The 12407-nt window shown below is 43.6% G+C and overlaps 1 long non-coding RNA gene across 1 annotated transcript in view; it reads left to right on the forward strand.

The window, feature by feature from the left end:
• Positions 1-7877: 7877 nt before the first annotated feature.
• LOC137326169 (uncharacterized) overlaps positions 7878-12407 on the forward strand; it is a 79849-nt gene continuing 75319 nt past the window's right edge. The window contains exons 1-2 of the long non-coding RNA XR_010964128.1: positions 7878-8026; positions 10978-11115. This is a non-coding gene — a long non-coding RNA (uncharacterized lncRNA). The remainder of the gene's footprint in view (positions 8027-10977; positions 11116-12407) is intronic.

The raw sequence follows: 12407 nt of genomic DNA on the forward strand, positions 1-12407 counted from the left end.
TTACTGCTTCTTCATTCTGGATGGAGGAACAGTTGGAGGAGAAGGAGCAGCAACAGCCCCAGCAAACCCCACCAGCAGCTGGGCCTCTCAGAAGACAGCAGGGTGAGGGAGACTGCTCATAGGAGGCCATACCCAGCACACAGGGTGTACAAAGCCAAGAGTTACCTTTTTGGACCTATCTGAGAGGCTGTGTTTCTCCAGACAGGCTGTTGCATAGTTAAATATTGAGGGGGATGGTAGACTATCTCAGGATAAGTACATCGTGGCAGACCTGCATCACGGTGTTCCTGTGGTCGGCCACCAGCTGCACATTTATGGAGTGGTATCCTTTTCTATTTACTTACGTGGCCTTGACAAAACTGGTAGAAGACTGGTGCTCATGTTGGGACCCTTGAGATGCTCATGGCCGGTGACTCATGGCAGCTCGAGCCTGTAAGGGCCCGACTGCAGACTGCTGCTCCTCAGCTGATGCTGGGGCAGTCTGGCCCTATTGGTTGACAGGGTGGCAAAGGAGCAGACGTGTTGACATCCTGAGAGAGGCCCATACGTGCTGCTCCCATCGTGTCACTGCCACTCCTGTGGGGCCGGGCCTCGGCATTTCCACTGATCTGCAGGAGAGCAGACTGCAGAAGATGAGTTACTCCTTCAAAGCCCCTATCTATTCTATCTACCAATCTCTCCATGGGAGAGCTCAGAGCCTGGGTAGCAGTCAATCGAGCTTCCACCAAAGCTGCAAAGCGTGGACTCCTGTTGCCAGGGCCCAGCTGCAACTTGTGTGGAGGTGACCACACTCCAGGGTAGACTGTAGAGTGGTGATGCCATGAGAGATGACTCCACACTGGCTGGAAGCAGTCCCTACAATTCCCCGAATTCTTACTGCCACAGTATGACGAGGAGCGATGTCAGGATTGTACAACCCATAGAATTGCACAGGGCTCTGAGCCAGTCGGGTCCAGATTGGATCCAGTAAAAGGACAACTACACAAAGGTAATAGCTGATTCCTGATCATTTTGGCAACTATTTTTATATTACCTATTGCAAACACCCCTTTTCACGATTGTATGTTGCGGATTTGACACCAAATTAAGTAGATAGTATTTAATATCATTATCTAGTAAAATGTAAGGGGCCCAAAACCAAACCTTTGCACGGGGCCCTTGCAAGGCAAACGACGCACTTTCACTTCAAAAGTACTTCATTGGCTATAAAGCGCTTTGGGACGTCCTGTGGTCGTGAAAGGCGCAATAGAATTGCAAGTTCTTTCTTTCTTTATTTCTTTTTCTCTATCCTTACAGATTTAGTTGTTTATGATTTTCTCCTTTATCCCTTCTCTTAAGCTGGGATATCAACAGATATCAACAGTCCATTTCTTTAAATGCTGACATTCTGCAACAGTCACCCTTTGACTGTGCCATGCCCCTCAAGATGTGGGAGTGTGCATTTTCGTTAGGACAGCCCAGGACTAACAATTACTCTCTGTAGCAGTGACACTGCATGCTGGAATTTGCACAGTTAATAATTTACAGTAGCAATGAAATAGGCAAGTAATATATAGCACAATTAGCAATACATACTTCTGGAAAGACAGCTTAAAGAATCTATTGTTCTCTTAACTACTTGTCACAAATGTTTGAAATGACAGTCTCTTGCCTTTATAGGTAAGCTGTGAGGTTATGGGATTCTGTGTCCCAGCACCCCAGAGATACCAGCAGAACTGGCGAAACCAGAATGATTCTACAGTTTTATACCTTTTAAATTGTTTCAAATTAATGCTGTCAATCAACCATGACAAAAGGAAAAAAAAGCACAGATTCTGGTATTAATAAAGCATGATGTTATAAAGAAGACCACAATGAATGCTAACAAGAAGGTAAACCCAAATTTCCTGGGGGTCCACCAGTTAATTGGTGGAACCATTTCCTCCAGTTATACATTGGAAAGACCGAACCTATCCTCAGTTTGGTGTCCATTTTGTCTGATTACACCTCGATGAAGCACCTTGGGATGTTTTTCTGCATTAAAGGCACTATGTTGTTGTTATTTTTGTTGTTTGTTGTTTACCCCAATTGCCTAGCCTGGGGGGGGTACTAAGGTCACTTATACTGCTTTTGCTGCCACTGTGGATAAGATCACTACAGACCAAAGATTATACCTGGTATCTTTTTTTTTATTCGTTCATGGGATGTGGGCGTCGCTGGCGAGGCCAGCATTTATTGCCCATCCCTAATTGCCCTCGAGAAGGTGGTGGTGAGCAGCCTTCTTGAACCGCTGCAGTCAGTGTAGTGAAGGTTCTCCCACAGTGCTGTTAGGAAGGGAGTTCCAGGATTTTGACCCAGCGACAATGAAGGAACAGCGATATATTTCCAAGTCGGGATGGTGTGTGACTTGGAGGGGAATGTGCAGGTGGTGTTGTTCCCATGTGCCTGCTGCTCTTGTCCTTCTAGGTGGTAGAGGCCGCGGGTTTCGGAGGTGCTGTCGAAGAAGCCTTGGCGAGTTGCTGCAGTGCATCCTGTGGATGGTACACACTGCAGCCACAGTGCACCGGTGGTGAAGGGAGTGAATGTTTAGGGTGGTGGATGGGGTGCCAATCAAGCGGGCTGCTTTATCTTGGATGGTGCCGAGCTTCTTGAGTGTTGTTGGAGCTGCACTCATCCAAGCAAGTGGAGAGTATTCCATCACACTCCTGACTTGTGCCTTGTAGATGGTGGAAAGGCTTTGGGGAGTCAGGAGGTGAGTCACTCGCCGCAGAATACCCAGCCTCTGACCTGCTCTCGTAGCCACCGTCTTTATATGGCTGGTCCAGTTAAGTTTCTGGTCAGTGGTGACGCCCAGGATGTTGATGGGGGATTCGGTGATGGTAATGCCGTTGAATGTCAAGGGGAGGTGGTTAGACTCTCTCTTGTTGGAGATGGTCATTGCCTGGCACTTATCTGGCGCGAATGTTACTTGCCACTTATGAGCCCAAGCCTGGATGTTGTCCAGGTCTTGCTGCATGCGGGCACGGACTGCTTCATTATTTGAGGGGTTGTGAATGGAACTGAACACTGTGCAGTCATCAGCGAACATCCCCATTTCTGACCTTATGATGGAGGGAAGGTCATTGATGAAGCAGCTGAAGATGGTTGGACCTAGGACACTGCCCTGAGGAACTCCTGCAGCAATGTCCTGGCGCTGAGATGATTGGCCTCCAACAACCACTATCATCTTCTTTTGTGCTAGGTATGACTCCAACCACTGGAGAGTTTTCCCCCTGATTCCCATTGACTTCAATTTTACTAGGGCTCCTTGGTGCCACACTCGGTCAAATGGTGACTTGATGTCAAGGGCAGTCACTCTCCCCTCACCTCTGGAATTCAGCTCTTTTGTCCATGTTTGGACCAAGGCTGTAATGAGGTCTGGAGCCGAGTGGTCCTGGCGGAACCCAAACTGAGCATCGGTGAGCAGGTTATTGGTGAGTAAGTGCCGCTTGATAGCACTGTCGACGACACCTTCCATCACTTTGCTGATGATTGAGAGTAGACTGATGGGGCGGTTATTGGCCGGATTGGATTTGTTCTGCTTTTTGTGGACAGGACATACCTGGGCAATTTTCCACATTGTCGGGTAGATGCCAGTGTTGTAGCTGTACTGGAACAGCTTGGCTAGAGGCGCAGTTAGTTCTGGAGCACAAGTCTTCAGCACTACAGCTGGGATGTTGTCGGGGCCCATAGCCTTTGCTGTATCCAGTACACTCAGCCATTTCTTGATATCATGTGGAGTGAATCGAATTGGCCGAAGATTGGCTTCCGTGATGGTGGGGATATCGGGAGGAGGCCGAGATGGATCGTCCACTCGGCACTTCTGGCTGAAGATGGTTGCAAACGCTTCAGCCTTGTCTTTTGCACTCACGTGCTGGACTCCGCCATCATTGAGGATGGGGATGTTTGCAGAGCCTCCTCCTCCCATTAGTTGTTTAATTGTCCACCACCATTCACGACTGGATGTGGCAGGACTGCAGAGCTTTGATCTGATCCGTTGGTTGTGGAATCGCTTAGCTCTGTCTATATCATGTTGCTTCCACTGTTTAGCATGCATGTAGTCCTGAGTTGTAGCTTCACCAGGTTGGCACCTCATTTTTAGGTATGCCTGGTGCTGCTCCTGGCATGCTCTTCTACACTCCTCATTGAACCAGGGTTGATCCCCTGGCTTGTTGGTAATGGTAGAGTGAGGAATATGCCGGGCCATGAGGTTACAGATTGTGCTGGAATACAATTCTGCTGCTGCTGATGGCCCACAGCGCCTCATGGATGCCCAGTTTTGAGCTGCTAGATCTGTTCTGAATCTATCCCATTTAGCACGATGGTAGTGCCACACAACACGTTGGATGGTGTCCTCAGTGCGAAGACGGGACTTCGTCTCCACGAGGACTGTGCGGTGGTCACTCCTACCAATACTGTCATGGACAGATGGATTTGCAACAGGTAGATTGGTGAGGACGAGGTCAAGTAAGTTTTTCCCTCGTGTTGGTTCGCTCACCACCTGCCACAGGCCCAGTCTGGCAGCTATGTCCTTCAGGACTCGGCCAGCTCGGTCAGTAGTGGTGCTACCGAGCCACTCTTGGTGATGGACATTGAAGTCCCCCACCCAGAGTACATTTTGTGCCCTTGCTACTCTGTGCTTCCTCCAAGTGGTGCTCAACATGGAGGAGGACTGATTCATCAGCTGAGGGAGGACGGTAGGTGGTAATCAGCAGGAGGTTACCTTGCCCATGTTTGACCTCATGCCATGAGATTTCATGGGGTCCAGAGTCAATGTTGAGGACTCCCAGGGCCACTCCCTCCTGACTGCAAATCACTGTACCGCCACCTCTGGTGGGTCTGTCCTGCCGGTGGGACAGGACATACCCAGGGATGGTGATGGAAGAGTCTGGGATGTTGGCTGAAAGGTATGATTCTGTGAGTATGGCTATGTCAGGCTGTTGCTTGACTAGTCTGTGGGACAGCTCTCCCAATTTTGGCACAAGTCCCCAGATGTTAGTAAGGAGGACCTTGCAGGGTCGACTGGGCTTGGTTTGCCTTTGTCGTGTCCGGTGCCTAGTGGTCCGATGCCGGGTGGTCCTTCCGGTTTTATTCTTATATATTCTTCCTGGTCTACTTGGTCAGTATCATACCAGGCAGTGTATTTACTCAATGAGGGATTAGAGCAATTCCATAAAAAGCCATTTTTCACGTGTGAGCCTGGACAGTGAGTGTCAGCAGGCTATTCAACTAATTGGGTGAGAAAATCTCAACTAAGCCCCAATCCCTTCCTCACGATATCCATACACACAGCTCCAGCTTGGGGGAGAAGTTGAGGCACTGAATAGGAGGTAGGAGCTCTGGCTGTTTTATTGATCCCTTCTCCAGTTCCTCCTCCTCAAAGTTCAGGATACTGAGACCAATCATAGAGCCCATCACCATCCATGGCTGCGATTGGTTAACTTAGTATAGACCATGGATTGAATTTGGCGCCTTCACTACAACGTCACAGCCTATTGTAGCTCTATCTCCGAGCCATTCTCGCTTTGAGCTGATTTCTCCACTGGAAGCATTGAACTTTCCCTTTGACGTCAACCATATCAAATTCCTTTTTTATTACGCATACTGTGGACTCCCAACCTGTGAAGCTAACCCAGATTAATTTTACATAAAGCACTTCACAACTTTGCGAAAGAGAAACGTGTCATCCTCTCTATGGCTGAATTTGAACCCAGAAACCTCCAGTCTTGGAGTCAGAACAGATCCTGGGATACAAATCATACGATCATTCAATTTTACCCTGTCAGGGCAACTTCATTTAGATCTGATTACGCTTCATTCCACCAAAGAGTTCACTTGTCCGGCAGTTATTCTTCCTGTTTTCAATTGTTTTTATGCACCAAAGTGTGACCTTGTTACATCATATACATGACCAGTGTAATCTTTGACTGGCTGAGAAAAGCAGCCATTTGCTCGCAGTTTTTAGCCTATTTTAAGACCTTTTGGTTTGGAAATTCTACCCATCTCCACAATAGATGACAGGAGCTGTGGGGAAGAAGAATCAAAGAAAATGTTTACAGTTGTATTTTTTTTAAATAAAAGGTAAGACTAGATTGAATTAGGTTAATTATAAACTAGTTAAAATAATAGATGGCTAGAGACAGACCAGGGAAGAAAAGAGAACTAGGAAGCCAAGGAAACAAAAGTAGTTTATTTTTTAAATGTATCTGAAATTGTATTTTAAGTCTTTGTGCAGTTCAGGGTTTATATTTCAGTAAGAGAGCTACTCTTGGCATATCTGTATAATTACTGCTCTAATATTAGTGTCAGTCAAGTTGTGTGAGCTGAAACTTTAAAAACAATAACCGGCCAAAAAGACTGCTGTTTCACAGAACCTGATGATACTCTCAGAGGTCGTATCAAAGCTTAACTTATCTAAGTTACATGTAAGAAAAAAGACTTGAAAGAACTTGCATTTATATAACGCCTTGCACGACCTCAGGATGTCCCAAAGTGCTTTACAGCCACTGAAGTACTTTTTTGAAGTGTAGTCACTGTTGTAATGTAAGAGACTGCAGTAAGGAATATGTGATACTTCAAAGAGTGAAATATTTCATTATATGCACTCTATCTGTCAAGTGATCACTTCAGAAAAAACGATCATCAGTTCTAGTGGCGAATGAGTAAACCTGTGTTGTGCTAATTCCTGAAACTGAAAGAAATTTCATAATCCTTGTGATGAAAGGGGGGGGACAAGTAACTTTTTATATTTGGTCAAAAATGCTGCCATAATTCTCATGTTAATCTCCACGATTTCCTTATGTATACTTCCCAAGAGACTAAAGCAGACTTACAAAAGTAGTGAACTATCATATTACTCCAATACCGGACAATAATTTCCTCCCTCTCAACAGATAAAATGGCTTGTAAAAAGTCTGCCTTTATGGATTCATAAGAGTAAACAAAAGTGTGCACGGAAACTCAAGGAACATAATCCCATCAGGAGAAAGGCCATTTTTTTCTGAAAGTAATGTGTCCAATGTGGAAATCATTATCACGTGAAACTAACAAATTAGTTTTAAATGTGAATGCTAATAAATCATCAGTTTGATAAATTATGTGGTGTGCTTGGTACTCTGCCAGAATGTTTCCTAGTGCAATAAAAATGTATTCAATGTTAGTGACACTGAGTGATGAGGAAGAGAGAGAGACAGTGTGATTGATTCTAACAGCTGGTTACGGGGTGCTATGAATGTTGTTTACTAGAACAGCTTGTAGTAAATTCTTCTACATAAAGAGACAAATACACTTTAGCAATCAGCTATATATAGAATTACTGGCGGTTATACTTATAACAAGTCTTTAATCTCTTTTTTTAGATTTTGAAGGGCATATTACGTGCTCATGCAAAAAACGGCTGCTTACTAGTCACATATCAGTTTGTTGTATTTCCCAACTTTCTTTCTGGACAAAGCACCATCGAGTCTCCAGGGACCTGACTTACAAATCACTAGGCACATTCATGGGCACAGCACATGTTTGTGGTTGGCATATATCGAGCATACTTCTATGTTACCCCTCAGAATTTGCGGAAACATTTTTTGGTCTCAAACTACGCAAAGAAGTGTAACAAAAGCTGAGTTACATTTATCTGTTCTACAATTATTTCTTACTAATGCTTTACCTAGTAGCATAAAGGCAAAGGTGCTCATTTTACACCTGCCACTGGTCGTGGGTTTCAGTTACTTTGGAGGCCGGCACTCCCACTCACCAGCTATGTGTGCAATATTTTCTTACATCTCAGCTGTACAGATTTATGCAGTGTTTTCCTGAGGGAAGGAGAGATTGCACTCTAAATATTTCACCAGAAAGCATCTCTCTACTAGCCGAGGTTCAGAACTGCTTTTGGTATCAGTAGCTTGAAGGAAAGCAGACTCAAACACCTGCTCATCTGCTCTGTCTCTTTGAGAAGGGCAGTGAAGAGGAGGAGAAGAAGGTGAGAAGAATGAGACAGGATAGTCTCCTTTAGGTAATGATCTGCACTGTATAAGTATTAAATCTCAATTACATAAGTAGAACAGTGAAACTTTATAGACTGGAGGCAATGTTTTACCACACCACTGTGCCTTTTAAAATCACCTGTTATTTATAGGTCTCTTTCTTTCAAAAAGAAAAGCAGCACAACTATGAAATATTATATTACAACTTTTTTAGAAGATGTGTTTCTCTGTTTAAAGCTGGTGACGCCTGAATGAACTTGTACTGGTGAAATATTATAATTGTTAAAAATTTTGGCAAGTTGATAGGCAATAACAAAAAATTGTTCAGACGATAATATATTAAAATTATAATTTAGAGGGCCAGAATTGGTCTGGGCATCCCCCTCCCTACACCCCAGCTATAGAGGACAAAAATCAGATGCTCATTATCACTTATCCAATGACCAGTGTTGAAGGTACATGTGTGAGCATGATGGATGAATAAAGGATTGAGCTTGGTTGTGTTGGGAGCTACAGACAAATAACCTGCAAGGATTCATTGTCTGGGCTCATGTGTGGCGAGTGGCTACTTATAGGCAGTACCAGAGGAAGTGCATCGGCCTCCGGAACTGCACCAACGATCAGTCACCACCATCAGCAGACTAGAGATAGGTGAGAAAATAGTGGAGGAAAGAGAGAGAAAATAAACCAATTATTTTCATCACATGTTTTATTGATAAAGCTTTACCACATAGGCTGTTTATGTGAATCCTGTAAGGTTTGTCACTTTTGCACCTTGCTCATTAAAAGCCACTCTTAATGTAGTTCTGGATGTTCATGCTGTAACACCAAAACTATACTACCTTAAAGGATCTTGAAACATTTGCCTGAGGAAGGAGAAAATCTCCGAAAGCTTGTGAATTTAAAATAAAATTGCTGGACTATAACTTGGTGTTGTAAAATTGTTTACAATTACCTTAAAGGGCACCTTCTTCATGAAATGGTTGAGGTAATTTCCCGATTTGGTGTTCCCTGTGGGGAGCAGCGCTTGCCGGGAGTGCATCCCAGGAAATTGCAGGCATTCATTTTAATGGGCAGAAAATCACACGGCTGCACACCCAGGATTTCCCAGGATGTGGTCCTTGTGAGTGCTGCTCCCTGCTGTATGCACCAGACCGCAAAATTACCCATAGTGTTTTTGTTTGTAAATGTTGATGTAAATCACACTGAAAGGCATCGTCAAGTCACTTGTGCAGGACGTTATTGTGACAAAGATGGTGCCCAGCTGTTCTGGATCTTTTCCATTTTTTTAAATCACTGACTTTTCTTAGATTTTCATTACATCATCTTCATTATATTTATGACAATGGTGCTCCTTTAAGTATACATATTAGTGCTTATTCTGCATCGTGCTAGAACCATATCAAACATTAATATAACTTGCTATTGTTAGCTCAAACCCTACTTTGTACTGAATAATTTGAATCATTTATCGTTCATTGTTTTTGCACTGTCTTGTTTTGTTACATCAATAAGGATTATTTGTGAAAAAATCTGCTGTGTATCATCACTTCAATACACACAAAGCATTGGAGTGATTATTTGTTGGTAAAAGATTTTTTTTTGTTTTATTATTCTTTGAGATACTAATGACTGAATAGCTACTGAATGTTTCTTTTTAGGATTCAACAATAATTGTATGGTTCAATGAGTTGTAAATTGTGACCCCCCCCCCCCCCTCTCCCCACCCCACCCTCTCCCCCCTCTCCCCACCCCACCCTCTCCCCACCCCACCTGCAATGAGCAGAGTGAGAGCACACCCTGTGGTGGGAGGCCCAACTACTGACCAGATGGCTTGCTCCAAGACCTTTCCCAATGCTGCCCCTGCACTTCTCCTGGTACATATTCCCAGAGCAGCCGTGGAAAAGGTTTTGCAGTAAGTTGAGGAATGGTCCATAATGGGGGAGCCCTAGAGAAAAATATATATATAATTTTTTTTTATAAGTTAAAATGTTCAATAGTATTGGATTAAATTATAGAAAGATATTCTGATAATTGAAGGGGACACTTTTTACATATAGGTTAATAAACCAAGTTGACTTGCCTCATGTATAGCAGTAAGTAACTTAATTAAAAAAACATTGTTTACTAAATGAGGAATTGGCGGCTAAGCCCCACCCCATTCTTTTAAAAGTGATTGAGCTTCCCTTGGTTCATACATTGAGTTCTGTTTGACCTTAAGTAACCCAGCCTCCGGTATTGTTCAGTGGGTGTTCTGTGTTCTGTGACACTGGGCCAGGAAGGTCCCAAGATTAATTCTTGGTTTAAGTTAAGTAGCCAATTTCAGTTGGGGTGGTGATGAGAGCACTTCAATTTGGCCTCAGCACTCTTTGGCTGTACCCTCCCCTCCAGCCCAAGGTTCCATTCCTGGTTGCCATTCATTGGCCCCTGCTGGAAACATGTGTATGTGTGGATTTTGGGGGAGGACGAGATTGGACTCCATTATAATAGCTCCCATAACTGAACAGCCTTGTAACTGTCGTTGTCCAGGTTCACTTTTGAAGAATGGCCACTTGGGTAAGACATTTGAGGGCCATCACTGCTACTTATTGAATAATTTCCCTCAGCAGAAGAAGAGGAGGGGTAAGGGTGGAATATTGGAGGAGAAAAAGTAAATTTAAAAGGGCAACTCTGAGCCAGATATCAACAGTCAAACTTGTTATTGGAATCAAAAGTATAAGTGGTTTAACACCAGGGCTTTTCTGTTTGTTCAGTTTATATTTCTGCCATGGAGAATTCACTGAACCAATCAAATGCAAGTGAGCTTCTGTTTTTCCCTGTAAGTTAATTTCCTCTCTCCCTCCTTTGTCCAGGTTCCAGTGCTTTCTTTGCACTTGTACACATTGTTCTCTCACAAATGCAGCCGCTGAACAAATGTGGTATTGTCAGTGCATCACCACAGTCACCCTGTTTGGTTTCAGATCCTTTGTTTACTTCACAGGGTCAAAGAGCTGAGAAGCAGGAAGTGCTGCAATATACAAGCAGTTGGAGCAAGACCGTTTGCTCAGGGCGTGTGTGCCAATGTGCTGCCCATAGAGTGGTGTTGAGATGTAGGCTGACACCCATGGTTCATCACAAGGTAAGTTTCCACTTTCAGCTGGGTTGCCAGGCAGGTGTTGAGTGGAACTGAGGTCCTTGCAGAACACATGGTGAGAGAGATCACCTGGACTGCTATTGGGCATCTCTCGGTGGCTGATTATATGCTTTGAGTGACAAAAGGCTAAGAAATGGGAGAAGAAACAATTTTGAAATGAGAAATTTTATATTAGTTACTTTTATCTCCCCTCCCCCCACCATTCCCAGGATCTAACAATGCTGCTCTCAGTGGTGGTGACTGAGGAGGCACAAAGGCTGACTTTCCATGTGAAAGCATGCCTGGCCTCACCAAGACCCAATTCAGCATCTCAATGTTGAAACAAATCTTAAAGCAACAGTGAGTTTCACTTCTGGAAATGGAAGTTTATATTGCTATTTCTCAAACTGTTCATTTTTTAAAGTTTTATTTTGTGTTGATGCATCTCTTTAACACACTCACATAACATCAATCTATTCATCAAAAGGATTCCTGCCAATAGTGTTAATAGACACGAGGCACTAACAACTGCAGAGCACCATACTGAAACATATAACCGAACCTTACAGACTCATCAACGTAAAACCTCCTAATTCATCTGACTGGCATCACCCACTCTCTGCCACACTTTCACAGTATTCATGCCATCTTTAGCTCATTTATGTTCTCCCTGGTACCAACAAGATCATGCTCTAAAATGGATTGTAGTTTATGTGGGAGAATGGGTGTGAGGGTGCTCTCAAAATGAATAGTTACCAGAGAATATTTCAATTCAGTTTGAGAATTTCCAAAATACATGTTCACAGCACTACTGTAACCCTCTGAGAATCACAGTAAAAAAATTCTACTTCTAAATAGATCCTGAGGCTAAAATTCTTTCTAAGACAGTACCTAAAGTATAGAACAGATTTTTATGTAGGTGTAGATAGTCAGTGAAAAGTGGATAGAAAATCAACCTGACATTGCTGGTGTATATTCACAACTAACTATAGCATTTGGTATAAACTAATCATAAGCCACCTGATATGATTGTAGCACAGTTTACACAAATTGTGCAACAAAAAAATGCAGACATGGTGATTTTCAACATATTGATCTTAGTTTATTGATCTTGGACTTAAAGTTCACCATTAACAGATTCTTCAATCCCAGCTCATTGCTGGAAAAAGCATCAAATGTGGATAGAGGCTTCTTCAAACACCATGATTTTCTTAATGGAAGAGCCACCATACGTGCTCTAACAGTTAACATTATGGACTTTACATCTGGCCTGACGTGCTCTTGTGGGTGTGGTTGAT

Source organism: Heptranchias perlo, chromosome 10, assembly GCF_035084215.1.
Source record: "Heptranchias perlo isolate sHepPer1 chromosome 10, sHepPer1.hap1, whole genome shotgun sequence".
Lineage (NCBI taxonomy): Eukaryota > Metazoa > Chordata > Chondrichthyes > Hexanchiformes > Hexanchidae > Heptranchias > Heptranchias perlo.